We start from the raw sequence: 15,779 nt of genomic DNA on the forward strand, positions 1-15,779 counted from the left end.
GTCATTGGTCATTGTCACTTTGATGTCTTCCTGAGATCCTATGGTCGAGCGATACCATGCTTGTAGGTCTTGATTTCGCTCTTCTGACAACTCCTTTCATGTTTAAAACTACTAGATCCAATTCTAGAAAAAAAAACATTTTATTGAGGAATTGAGACTGTATCTCATTAAATTGTACAATTTTTAAAAGAGTCCCCCTTTAGACATTAGAGCCATGGCTAACCGTATACCCACATATGGTGTCTAGTTTTATGATCTTCATGCGGCCAACACCCGGGAAACATTATAAACTGTAAGTTAATTTCATGGATCGATACCTGCAAATACAATACAAAAATAAGATGTGCATGTTATGATTGTCAACGAGACAGCTCTCCAACAGAGACCAAAATGACGTATGAGGTTAGCAATTATAGGTAACCTTACGGCCTTCAGCACTTAACAAAAAACAAAACCGCACTAAACTATTGAGGGCCTGATTTATTTACTATTCAATAAACGAAAAACTAAATGGTAAACAAAGCAAAACAACAAACGAAATCACGAAAGACAAAGAACAGATCGCAGTTCATGAAAGCTAGTTCCAAGCCAATAACAACTGACATAAAAATCATGTATCTAAAACTAAAATGCCAATCAGTACACATCCAGCTTTAAAAAAACAAGTGTACAGGCATCATTAATAATCAAAGAAAACATGACCTTGTGCAATTCAGTCAAACTGTAGGTATCGACAGATTGTAGGACCTTGGATATACATATGTATATATGTAGCAATAATATTTAGTTGCGTTTTATTTATAGATAGCAAAAACAATATCCTTAACAAAATCCATAAGTAAACCGGTAAGAAATATTACTTTTAATTAAATGATCTACTTAATAAAAAGTAAAATCACAAAAGTACAGAACTTTACGAAAAATTCCCATGTAGGCTTATCAAATGACAAACTCAAAAGCTCATACACATCGAACGACTGGAAAACAACTGTCATATTAATTACACTATACATGTATTTCACATGTAGAAAATTGTGGATTAAGGATGTACACCTCTGAGGAGCCAAAAATTTCTAGAATTAAACTTTTTTTCTTAACCTGATTTTTGGGTTTATAAGACTGTAACAAAATAATTGGTGAAGAAAAAATCATATGGTGGTGCACTTCTTTTTTTGCTACGGCCCTTTGAAAATGCCCAATTTTGATGATTTTCCCATTTTTCATCGATTTTTACCTATTTTTGGGCTATTATCGTGAAAATAACCACAGTTCCACAATTAAACTTTTTTTCATACTTTCTATAAAGATGAAGTGGACCAATCTGAATAAATTTTACTTAAAAAAACAATAGGTAGGTGTTAATATAAGAAAGTTTTATCATATTTTGACGCTTTTTTGTGTAAAATTTATCATGCTGTCAATTTTCTATTTTTGTTATTTTTCTCAGTTTTTAGAACAAAATGCAAATTATTTCAACTTTTTTGTTATAAATGATTGAAAAAATACATATCTAAGAAATTTGAAAAGACCAAAATGATATGGGATGTACATGATTCTTGTAAAATCATTTTTTGTATCCCTCACCCATTTTCTCAAAATTTTGACTAAAAATACTGACTTGATTGGTCGTAAAATTTGAAAACTGGATTACTCAAAAACCATTCATTGTAAATACACAAATTTTTCACAGAGTTATGTTTGATTATAATATTTTTAAAATTCATTGATATTTTCCACTTGTATCACATGTTTTGGGAATAATTGAAGAACGAGATTTCAACGAGACTGAACGAGACTTAAACGTCAGAAGAATACATCCTTAAACCTGGTTTTATACCTTTACAATTAAACCTTTCATTTGTAAGACGGTCGCATAGAATTCCATTATATATTAAACTGGTCCGCCGTTCTATCTATAGCTTCGGTGTAGCGATAAGTGAACACAACAGGGGTCCAGTTTAATTATATATAAGCAAAACAGACAGACACTAGCAGTTAAAAATAATAAAAAAAATATTGGAACAGCAGTCACCATTGTATTATAATCTTAATCACTATAAAACAAACAACTAGGTAAACAAAGAAAAACGAAATGTAGACACTGTTAAGACACAATAAAAAAGCAAAAGTGAAAAACAGGAATGAAAAAAGACCATAATCACAATAACACAATAGCACAATGTCGGATGTATAAAAACTTAGCCACATCAAAAGTATATTACCAAACAATTGGACTAAACAGTAAAGGTTAATAATTTACAAAGACGAATAAAAAGACCATTATTACACGTGATTAAAAGGATATACAAAAGTATATTAAACTTAACAAACTATTTTGAAAAGAAAATCAAAAGCTTAGGTAAGGAATCAAAAGCATATAGAGAGCATTAAATGAACCTTCAATAGATGCACACAACAAACATTTGTTTAGTCTATGACAAGTGCAAAAATCTTTAGCTTTGGCATGAATAAAAGTGATATCATATTATCCTGGAGCAAGCCTGCTTCATGTGTTATTTCAGTCGTATTGCACTGTGACCATATTTGGTAACGAGACAAATTCGTTAATGAGTGTCAAAATCGGTACAAGAACATGATACACTATAAGAAATGTGATAGTGAAATTAATAAAGGCAACAGAAGTATACCGTTGTTCGAAAGTCATAAATCGATTGAGAGGAAACAAATCCTAGTTACAAACTAAACCTGAAGGAAACACATCAAATATAAGAGGAAAACAACGAAACATCAGAAACACTAAAGTGCAAGAAAAAAAAACAAACCAAAAAAAAAAAAAAACAAACAACAAAGCAACACACACGGAAACGAACTATAAGATAACAATTCCTATTTTCCTGACTTGGTTCAGAATATTTTAAGAAAAAATAGTGGGTTGAACCTGGTTTTTGTGGCTAGCAAAACCTCCCACTTTTTTGGCAATGTTTAATTTAACACTAAAAGGACAACATTACATGCCAGAACTACTATACAAATAAAAGGAAGAACATTCAGGACAGAGAAATACACAAATTAACAATACAATAGAGCATATAAGGGAAAACAAATGTAGTTTTAATAGTAGGAAACCGGACTATACTACGTAGTATATGTAAAAGTTATTGTATTCTTTGAAGAAAATGTCATAAGATATTGAGTAATAAATACATATTACGAAATGAACTCAGGATTTCTTGGATGTTGATATTCTAATGAACTACAATTTCATCACGACATGAACGTGATGGTTAGTTAAACAATTCATATGGAATCATGTCATTTTAAAGATGTTGCGCAATTAAAATTATTCGTTTGTATATACTTCCGATCTTCAAAGGCGTTTCGACCTGAACCATCTTAGTTATGGATAATTAAAAGCTTTCAAATTATAAGTTATATATATATATATATATATATATTTATATATATATATATATATATATATATATATTTATATATATATATATATATATATATATATATATTATATATATATATATATATATATATATAATGATAGTTTTTTCTCATCAGCTCAAAGAATTATCCTTTTATCTTAACTAGACAAGACCAATGTTTTCCTTTTCTTCTGTGTATTGCGTCAGCACGATTAAGTTTTTGTGGTCTGAGTTAACTGTCCCTGTGGTATCTTTCGTCCCTCTTTTAAGGAACAATTGCAAAAAAAAAAAAAAAATTACTCTTAGTACAGACAAACCTGTGAAAATTTTCAAGGAAACTTTTGAAAAATCAACAAAAACATCATTTTATATTAAAAAAAAAAAAACAAAAAAAAACCGATTTGACCTTAGTGTCATGAATCATTAGAATAAAATAGTATGCAAAAATGAATCGCTATGAATAAAAAAAGTAAATAAAAAAATAAGAAGTATAAGAATTTATATTTTTAAATATTCACACTGAACCTTAATGAAAATAATAAATCTTGAACTCATAATTAAAACATGAATTACCGGAAACCTATTGAATTATTGCATTAACTTGCTTTCATCGTGTTTAATTTGATTCCTTAATCAATGGTATATTCATTTTATACTATTTGCATCTTTTTCAATTTATTTTTTATTCTTATCAAGTAGCGTTTTTATTGTAAAGTATCATGTTGAAACATGAGGTAAAAGATTAAGAAAAACAGCATCTAACTATATATTGCATAACATTTTGTACTAATATATGATACCACATGGAATGAGCTATATGTTGAATGTGTTGACAGACTAGTGTTCTAACTGGAAGTTGTCCATTAACGCAGATAAAACTAAAGTTGTACATTTCCGCCCAGTCATTTAACAAAATACTGAACTTAGAGGAAAATCAATTCGGAAAGTCCATAATCACATGGCAAAATCAAATAACAAAACGCATCAAAAACGAATGGACAAGAACTGTCATATTCCTGACTTGGTACAGGCATTTTCAAATGTAGAAAATGGTGGATTAAACCTGGTTTTATAGCGCTAACCCTCTCACTTTGATGACAGTCTCATAAGTATTTATAAAGGATGTGGCTAGACGAGCATTTGACTTTTATCAAAAACAGTAAAGAACTGGCGAAGTCCGCTAGTCGAGCTTTAGGAGCTCTTTTTGGTAAATTTGCATCATCTGGTGGAATGTCACATAGTGTATATACTAAACTTTATAATTCTATGGTGGACCCAATTCTAATGTATGGAAGTGCAGTGTGGGGAACTAAATCAATTAATGTCATTAATACAGTTCAAAACAAAGCATTTAAATTCTTTTTATCTGTAGGAAAAAACACATCCAATATCGCAAGTCGGGGCGACATGGGTTGGATTTCGTTACGCCATGAGTTATCGTTCTTGACGTTATCGAATAACTTTCACATATAAAAGCCAATGCAGTGGGTTTTTTGTGACATTTTTAACGGTAACTTTCCCTAGATGCAGAGTGCCAAGAGTTTTGATGCAATACGTAGCGGTTATTTGACATAGATTGTTTTATCGTTTTCCGGCAATCATTCTGCTCATTGTTAATCTTTAAAAAGTATTACTTTACTTTTTAAATATTCTGTTTCTTTGATATCTAAGAGTAGTAGAGAGAGAGATGTTTCAGGCATCCAAAAAACGTGTGGCGCTGTGGCGCATCCAAATATGGTCAAACCCCGCCTCCGGAAGTGACGTGACGGGTGAATGGTTAAACAATGAATCACGCGTAGGGACTCCGGAAGTCCTAATAAGGCCATGACGCTCGTACCCTATGACTCATACCATGCCAACTTACCAAATTTGGTGACGTGCCATGATTAGTATGACTCACGTATGCCCTGCCCACATTCTACTCCGGAACTGACGTCACAAGAAAAGATGAATGGGTGGTCATGACGTCATAGTTTGACTCATCCGAATAAGGAAATAATGACCAAATGTGGTCAAAACTTTATTTTCTGTCGTACATCGAAAGAAACGTATATGACCATATAAGGAAATAAAGGAGGTTGTCATATGACCATATCAAGAAAATATACCCAAATAAGGTCAACACTTTATTTTTACTGGAAAATCGAAAGAACCACATATGACCATATAAGGAAATAACCCATAGTATGATATGACCATATAAGGAAAACATGTCCAAATAAGGTCAACACTTTATTTTCACTCAGAAACCGAGATAAACGCACATGACCATATAAGGAAATAACTCAGAGCATCAAATGACCATCTGAGAAAATATGTCCAAATAAGGTCAACACTTTATTTTCACTCGAAAATCGAAATAAACACACATGTCCATATATGGAAGTATGATATGACCATATCATACAAGGAAAATATCTTCAGACAATGTATGTCATTCAAAAATCAACCTCTTGAAAGCGATGGAGAGGGGAGGCAACTCGGGAAATGGGAGATAACTCTAGACGAACCGACATTGGTCTAGCATATCATTCTGTTTAATCATATATAGGAAGGAGTGATGTATGGCGTCCACAATAACGACGTGTCTAGTTTTAAACGTTTATTTATTCACAAACAAATTCATTGGTAAATGTTTTTCCATTCGGATTCGATCGTCTTTGGGTCTCCGGAGGTGAGTTCGTTCACGATATCTTCCAGTGTGAAGTTCTTGTGTCTGTATTTGACGAAATGTATGCAGTACAATCCACAACTGTCGCCGTCTTCGGGTTGCACTCGCACCCGACTGAACTTGTATCGGGGTCCGTTGGCGACCAACACGTCTCTGAAGCGAGATCGATACTTTTCTGGCGCTCGACCGAACGAATCAAAAAATTCGACGGGTCCCTCTCGCGGGAAGTGGAACGCCACCCAGTGAATGCCCTTGCCGTCGCAGTCGTCCGTGTTGACGACGAAACTGCGGGACCTGTTCGAGACTTCATCCGGCAGTTTATCGGCACAACACACGGTCGCCGGCAGGTCTTCGAGATAACACTCCAGTTCGTATCCGTAGGTTCCCTCCACGCCGTCGTCTTCCGTTCTGCATCGTTTGGCGGATGTTTCGTCACCACAGTCCCTCTCTTGATGGATCTCAAGTCCCCGGGCGTGCGCAAATACCAGTCCGCATGCGCGGCAAGCCATCAGGTCCGATTCGCTTCCGACGTCTTCTTCCCCGAGTTCCATGGTGTTCGATTCGCTTCCGGTGGAATCGACGTCTTCGTCCTCGGCTTCGGCGTCGTCCTCGCCTCCGCCCAAGACGTCGCTACGTAATCTCAAGTGTTCGGGTGTAGCAGCCTTCAGATCCACCAGAAGGTATCCGAAGGGTCTCCTCGTGGCCTCTCGGAACGTTTGCATCAAGAGGTGTCTCTGACTCGGATACATCTGTCTACCTAGCGTGGCGACGGGCTGGCGATCGACTGGATTGTCGAAGAGGACCAGGTAGTGACAGTTTCTCCTCTGAGTCGGATCCTTCCCGAAATACAGGTTCTGATTCACAGCCACCACCGACAGGTTCCGATGATGCGATCCTTCCGTGAACAAGTCGTTGATGCGACGGTCTTTGGTCGGGGTCGACATCAGGTCGTCCAGCACGAGTAAGTTTCTGGTCCGTGCATCGAAGAAGTGATCGGCTTCCAACTCGGTCGGGATACCGCGAACGAATTCCACGGTGGGCACCACCGTCTTTCGAATCTCGTCGTAGAGGGGTTGCCATCGTCGGTACAGCCAGACGATCCTCTCCGGCACCGGGTTACACGTGGATCTTCGCAATGCTTCCTTCACGAAAAACGTCTTGCCGCAGGAGGTCAACACGGACGACTGCGATGGCAAGGGCATTCACTGGGTGGCGTTCCACTTCCCGCGAGAGGGACCCGTCGAATTTTTCGATTCGTTCGGTCGAGCGCCAGAAAAGTATCGATCTCGCTTCAGAGAAGTGTTGGTCGCCAACGTACCCCGATACAAGTTCAGTCGGGTGCGAGTGCAGCCCGAAGACGGCGACAGTTGTGAATTGTACTGCATACATTTCGTCAAATACAGACACAAGAACTTCACACTGGAAGATATCGTGAACGAACTCACCTCCGGAGACCCAAAGACGATCGAATCCGAATTGAAAAACATTTACCAATGAATTTGTTTGTGAATAAATAAACGTTTAAAACTAGACACATCGTTATTGTGGACGCCATACATCACTCCTTCCTATATATGATTAAACAGAATGATATGCTAGACCAATGTCGGTTCGTCTAGAGTTATCTCCCATTTCCCGAGTTGCCTCCCCTCTCCATCGCTTTCAAGAGGTTGATTTTTGAATGACATACATTGTCTGAACATATTTTCCTTATATGGTCATATCATACTTCCATATATGGACATGTGTGTTTATTTCGATTTTCGAGTGAAAATAAAGTGTTGACCTTATTTGGACATATTTTCCCAGATGGTCATTTGATGCTCTGAGTTATTTCCTTATATGGTCATGTGCGTTTATCTCGGTTTCTGAGTGAAAATAAAGTGTTGACCTTATTTGGACATGTTTTCCTTAAATGGTCATATCATACTATGGGTCATTTCCTTATATGGTCATATGTGTTCTTTCGATTTTCCAGTGAAAATAAAGTGTTGACCTTATTTGGGTATATTTTCTTGATATGGTCATATGACAACCTCCTTTATTTCCTTATATGGTCATATACGTTTCTTTCGATGTACGACAGAAAATAAAGTTTTGACCACATTTGGTCATTATTTCCTTATTCAAACTATGACGTCATGACCACCCATTCAACTTTTCTTGTGACGTCAGTTCAGGAGTAGAATGTGGGCAGGGCATACGTGAGTCATACTAATCATGGCACGTCACCAAATTTGGTAAGTTGGCATGGTATGAGTCATAGGGTACGAGCGTCATGGCCTTATTAGGACTTCCGGAGTCCCTACGCGTGATTCATTGTTTAACCATTCACCCGTGACGTCACTTCCGGAGGCTGGGTTTGACCATATTTGGATGCGCCACAGCGTCACGCGTTTTTGGGGTGCCTAAAACATCTCTCTCTCTACTACTTTTAAGCATCTGCACGCTTTAACTATATATGTTCTTATGCATAACAGACACAGTTTTATCACTTTATTTTTATTCTTGGTATAGATATAGGAAGATGTGGTGTGAGTGCCAATGAGACAACTCTCCATCCAAAAAACTATTTATAAAAGTAATTGTTTTATTTTTGCAATAAGTACTTATTCATGATTCACACCGTATCCCCATGAAATTTTGTTTTGAAAGTAGGAATCTAATTTATAGAAGCTTAGGATGATGTGTGAAAAAAAACGGGGAAGTTTAGAATTATTAATTCGTTTTAAAATGGTCATCGAAAACACCGCTCGGACAAAATTGAAATTTATTTGGATGAGAATACGGATATAATTAGGGGGAAAAGCACAATACAAGCAGACGTTGAAAATCATACAGAAAATAGTTTGTTACTATGGAACGTAAAAAGTTCAAAATATGGAAGTGGACTTCAAGAAGACGCAAAGGTTGGTGCCGCGATGTGGATAAATTTACCGAGTAATCAGTTATTAAACATTCGAAACACCGTAAACGATCTATCATTATCTACGAAAACAGTTATGAAGTTTTTGACGGACAAAATAAAGGTTTTAGATAATACCGAATGGCAAAGTGAACTATTCAATGATCGTGGACATCAAAATGGCAACAAACTTCGAACATACAGGTTATCTAAACAATGTTTAACTAGAACGAGTAACTGTAAAATTAATATGTTAACTTTAAATTGTTGTCGTGTAATTAAACATATGCATTATTTAGAATTTATAGAAATGGTTCAAAAATTTGATTTTATTTCTCTTGTTGAAACTAAAACAGATGATTTAGATAAGATAAATATTCCAGGATTTACTTTTCATCTGAAAAATAGAAAAAATATAGCAAGAGTTAAATCGGGGGGAATAGCTTTCGGCTATAAATCCCACTTGGAAAATTTTGTAAAGCAAGTTGAAAATTTCAGTAGTTTAGTATATTGGTGGAAAATTTCTTCCGATTAACTTAAAACTGACCAAGATGTCATGATAGGAAATATTTATATCCCTCCAGAAAATTCTGTATATAAGGTTCCTGATGCTTTTAATGAATTAGAACAAGAATTTTTTAAATTTTCTATAGAGTACAAGTATATACGTTGAAATGGTGATTTTAATAGTAGAACTAGTCGAGATGTAGAATATATTGAAATTGTTCATAGTCAGCATGATATTGTTGATACTGATAATGTAGATATTTTAAACAATCTAGAATTATATGACATGTCTAAAGTAAGATGTAGTATGGATACAAGTAATAACTCTTATGGTAACATGTTGTTAGAAATGTGTAAAAACAATAATATAATTATCCTGAATAGTAGAGTTAATGGTGACAAAGAAGGCAAATTTACTTGCCGTCAGGCCAGTGTTGTTGATTATTTTATTTGTACTTATGATTTGCTATGTTTTGTTGTAAATATGTATGTTCAAGACTTTTCCAAGCTTTTCTTAGATGTCCACTCTCCGTTAATATTATCTTTAAATTTTGAAGATGGTATTCAGGAAGATGTGCATATTGCTGAGAACAGCATGGAAAATGCAAGAGAAGTAAAACGGGTACAAAAATGTGATGTTGAGAAAAAGAATGAATTCGTAGAATTTATCGATTAGGACAAAATTTCAGATTTGGTTGCCGAATTAGAATCAGTTGACAGTAACCTTTTATCCCAAGGCAACATTAACGATGTAGTCGAAAAAATTAACAGCATATTATTGGATGCTGCAGAAAATGTTCTCGGTACATATAATGCTAGCCGAGGGAGTCGTACAGGGGGGAAAAAATGGGCAAAAAGGGGGACAGACCATGGTCTGACAAGCAATGTTGGAATAACAGAAAGATTTACAGGGGAGCAAAGAGAAATTATAACAGTAATAGATCAGAAGCAAAAGGGAAGAAATGAAAAAGAAAAAACGGGAATATAACGCCAGATGGATAAATCGATGAGGGAATATAGAAAAAAAATTCAAAAACATATGAAAAACCTGAGGACAAAAAATCCGAAGGAATATTGGACAATTTTAAATAGGTGAGGGAAAAGAAATAAACCTAACATAGCATTAGATGAGATTATTAAGTGTATACGAGAATTGAAAAACGGAAAGGCCAGTGGCGATGATTTAATAATCAATGAATTTATTAAAAGCACATCACATTTTTATACCCGTTTATGTGAAACTTTTTAATATGATTTTTGATTCTGGTACTTTGCCTGAAATATGGCTTATGGGAAATATTATACCTTTTTATAAAAACAAGGGTGACCAATCTGATCCCCAAAATTATAGACCAATTACTATATTCAGCTGCCTGGGAAAACTTTTCACATCTGTTTTAAATTTTAGATTGAGTTCTTTCTTAGAGGATTATTTATTATTAAATGAAAACCAGGCTGGCTTCAGAAAAGGTTATTCCACAGTAGACAATATATTTGTTATTCACATATTATTATACGCCCGTCAAAATTTTGACGGGACGTATTATGGTATACAAATGTTCGGTGTCCGTCCGTCTGTCCGGCGTAAACACGTCGCACCGTAACTTGAGAACGACTTATCGAAATTTCATGAAACTTAATATAATTGTTTCTTATAATGGTCTAATTATCTGTATACTTTTTGGTGAAAATAAGATTTAAACTTTTTGAGTTACGGCACTTTGTAACTAAAACAGGAGTGTGTTTTTTTCACATGTCGCACCGTATCTCAAAAACGATTCTTGATTATTGCTTAAAACTTTACATACTTCTTTGTTATATTAATCTTAATATCTGTATACTTTTTAGTGATGAAGCAAGATTTCATTTTTGAGTTATTGAGTATTTTGTAAAAAAAGGGGGAGGGTTTTTTTTTTACATGTCGCGTTGTATCTCAAAAACAATTTATGATTATTGCTTGAAACTGTACACACTTCTTTGTTATATTAATCTAAAGATCTGTATACTTTTTGGTTTGATTCAAAATTTTATTTTAGTGATATTTAGTTTTTTGTAAAAAAAAACAGGGTGGGGGGTTTCTTATGTCCCGCCGTGTCTCAAAAACAATAAATGGTTATTGCTTAAAACTTTCTCATAAACTATTGATGAGTATTGCATAAAACTTCCACACAAGACGTCGGGTGTATCATGCGCTCATGGCGCAGCTGTTTATTTGAGTTTCTAAAGAGGAAAAACAGTCAGGATTCTACTTCGTCAGAATTATCTCCCCATTACGCCAGTTCATTTTCACAATCGTAGAAATGGAAGCCATTGTAGGGATGACGCGCTACCAGTTTTGCTCATGGAAATCGATAAATTTATCCACATTGCACCATTACGATCCTTATATGTCAGTTGTATTTTAAAAGACAAATGTATCAACTAGCTAATGAGCATCAGTTAATGATCTTGTTTGCATAGATTCAACTTAAAACTATTGTCTGATCGGTTGTCAGGTGGAATTTTCGAAAATTCATAAACATTTAAAAAAAATTCTAATTAAAAATTTCGTGGAAGGACAGACTAGATTTTTTAAAGTGTATAAAGACTATAAACCCTAGTTTTCACACACAAAAAAATATATTTTTTCAAAGATATGCATTTTCATCATCCAACTTGAAAGATTGTCGTCAAGTACTTTCAGTAAAAAAATAGCTATTCGAACACACCTTCTCTGTTTCTGTGACTCATTAGATAGGTATTTCACTTGACCCATATATTTCATCGTTTAGTACTGTTATTTGTTTGTGTTATAAAGTCAATCTGTAGCTTTGATATATAAAAATAATAGAATCTGAAGCGAGACAATGTATGAAATAATCTTACTTTGTACGATATCAAGACAAAATATTCAACTCAAACACGCCCTAACATAAAAAGGTGCACTCGATTTTCTCTTTTCGATACAATTGTTACCCATTTTTTAGAATTTTTTCTTGAGTCACATAATGGAAGGGCAGACACGAAAATTTTTGAACTAATAGATTGGTATGTTTTCCGTTCGTGGTATTTTTTTCAAAAAAATCGGAGGTTATGCATTTTCTTCATCCAACTTGAAAGATACCCATGTCGTCGACTTGAAATCTAATTGTTCTGCTTAACTATGTACTAGATAAATTGAAAACCTATGCAAATGGTGTTTTTAAAATAAAACACCTCGTAATTGAGAAGAAAACTGTAATTTTGTTTGTTTCTATTAACTTTTAAAATTTTTGTCACTATAGTAAACAATACCGTACACATTTATCGCCTTCACTAAGAAAGAGTTTCTATTCTTTTGTTCTATTTCAACCGGGTTTAAGAATGAAAAGAAGAAACTATATTGTGCTTTCGTTGACTTTGCGAAAGCTTTCGATATTGTTTGGCGGTCTGGTCTCTGGTCAAAACTTATAAAACATTCGATTAACGGAAAGATGTATAACGTTAATGTCAACATGTACAATAATATCATATTACGTATTCACTTTGGATCAGATTTTTCTGAATTTTTCCCTTGTTCTATTGGTGTTAGACAGGGAGAGAATCTCTCTCCTTTGCTTTTTTCCATTTATCTCAACGATCTGGAATTTTTTTTACAGAATAATAATATAGAAGGTTTGTGCACTATCTCTGATGAGTTAGAAATAGAGTTAAATGTTTATTTAAAATTGTTTGTCATTTTATATGCTGACGATATTGTCTTAATGGCAGAATCTCAGATAGATTTACAAAGACAACTGGACTCCTTATATGAATATTGTGAGTTATGGAAACTAAGAGTAAATGTGGAAAAAAGTAAGATTGTATTTTTTTCACAAGGTAGACTACCGCAGAATATTGTTTTTAAGTATGATAATATAAAACTAGTTATATAATAGTTCTTGAAAAACTGGTCGTTATCGTGATATATGGACTGCCCACAGGACAGTGGTATTGACTAAGATAGTGATAATGACTGAGCCGAAGGCGAGGTCATTATCGCTGTTGCAGTCAATACCACTGTCCTACGGGCAGTCCATGTATCACGATAATGACCAGTTTTTCAAGAACTATTATGTTTATTTCATTGAGAAACCATGTTTTGGAAAATTCTCGTAAATTCAAAATGCCTAAAGCGAACTCGGGTAGTTGTACGATTTCTATGACAAAGAGTGAAGACCAGTCGTAGTAATACTGCCATTCATTTTAGTGCAATTTTTCAGTATATAAATACTTAATCAAGTTATCTTTAATTTTATATTTAACGAAAACATATAATAAACAATTCAACAACTTAAATATAATATTAAAATCAGGAACATGTTTCATAAAAGGTAAATCTCTCTAAACAGAGAAGCCACGCCCCAGCGGTCATTATCAGACGGAAACCACGCCCCAACGGTCATTATCAGACGGAAACAACGCCCCACAGGTCATTATCATGTAAAAGTTCGTTAACGACCGGTTTTCTGGTCCGTTTTTTCTGTTAATGACCGATGGAATTTATTACTGAAGAATAATGAATGCCATGTGACCCCTTTTTATCCAATAATCTTATTCTCAACCGATTTGAAATAAATATTGTTAGTGAATTTACTTATCTTGGTGTATTAGTCTAGATCAGGAAATTTTTCAAGAGCTAAAAAAAAGCAATGTGAAAACGCAATACATGCTATGTACGATATTTTTCGAAAAGGTCACGGTAGAGTACATAATCTGTCAATTGAATGCCAACTTGATCTATTTGATAAAATTGTGAAACCAATACTTCTGTATGGGTGTGAAGTCTGGGGTTTTGGAAATAATTCAATAATCGAGAGGGTTCATATTAAATTTTGTAAAATATTACTTGGAGTAAAAAAGTCTACTCCTGATTTTATGATTTATGGTGAATTGGGAAGATATCCATCAGAAATTTCAATTAGGTTACGAATGATAAACTATTGGTCCAAGTTGGTAACCGGACAACCTGAAAAATTGCCTTTTATTTTGTATAACCTAGCAACTGCCAAATATGGTACAAATATTTAATGGTTAAAACAAGCCAAATCAATTTTAGACACGTATGGCTTGTCATATGTATGGGACAATATCTTTTTTGTAAATAAAACATGGCTACATGTAACCATCAAACAGAATTTAATAGATCAATTCAAACAAAAATGGCTAGCAAGCCTACAGGAATCACCAAAAGCATTAAATTATCGTTTATTATTAACCAACTAAGTACATTATTGCCAAAAATGACTGGTTATTAAAAATAACATATTTTCTGTAATGGCCCTGTTTTTCTGTAATGGCCCTGTTTTTTTCTGTAATGGCCCTGTTTTTCTGTAATGGCCCTGTTTTTCTGTAATGGCCCTGTTTTTTTCAATCGGAACAACTCGGCCTTTCTGGTTGCACGAAGAAATAACCTCGTATGCATTAGGCGGAGGAATCATTGTCCGGAAAATTTTCCGATTCGATTCAAAATTATATTTTTTCGACTGGACTGGTACATTTTTTTTACCACTACTGATTTAACTTGCTCCTGTCCGGAAAATTTTCCGATCCGATTGAATTTTATATTTTTTCTACTGGAATGGTACAAATTTTTTACCATTACTTATTTACTTTGCTCCTTCTTTCGCGCCAAAATATTTGGCAGAGTTAAAGTTCTTGATTACTGTGATATGTAACCAAATTATAGCGCCACCTGGAGGATAGAACTTCTTTGTGTCGCGGATCACTACAATTCCGGCCAACAATTTAAGAAGAATTTCTCCGTAGTGCATACGAGGCTATTGTACTGCGTAGCGAGAATGGCCGAGTAGTTACGATTGTGTTTTTTTCTGTAATGGCCCTGTTTTTCTGTAATGGCCCTGTATTAATGCCCGGTTTGTCTGTAAAAAGCACAGTTAGGGTTTTTAATAAAGTTAACAAAATTAAGTTGTAAAGAGTATAATACTTTTTTGGTATTTTATTTAATTTAGTAACCAGCAACTAACATTAAAGAACTATATATAGGGATCACTGTTCCTCCTGTTTTTCAACACATAACTTCTGTCAACTTAATATCTTGGATATTTGGTATATTAACACATACACTTTTATTCCGTTGGTTAATAAATGTATTAAGAAATGGGTGTTTTTATAATGTTTCTGTTATATGTCCTCGGTCAGTAATAATGGCCTCGGATGTCTGTAATGGCCCTCGGCGTTGCCTCGGGCCATTACAGACTTCCTCGACCATTATAACAGACCTTGGACATATAACAGGGCCATTATAAAAACACCCATTCATTAATACTATATTTAAAGATAC

The sequence above is a fragment of the Mytilus galloprovincialis genome, chromosome 9 (genome assembly GCF_965363235.1).
Source record: "Mytilus galloprovincialis chromosome 9, xbMytGall1.hap1.1, whole genome shotgun sequence".
NCBI lineage: Eukaryota > Metazoa > Mollusca > Bivalvia > Mytilida > Mytilidae > Mytilus > Mytilus galloprovincialis.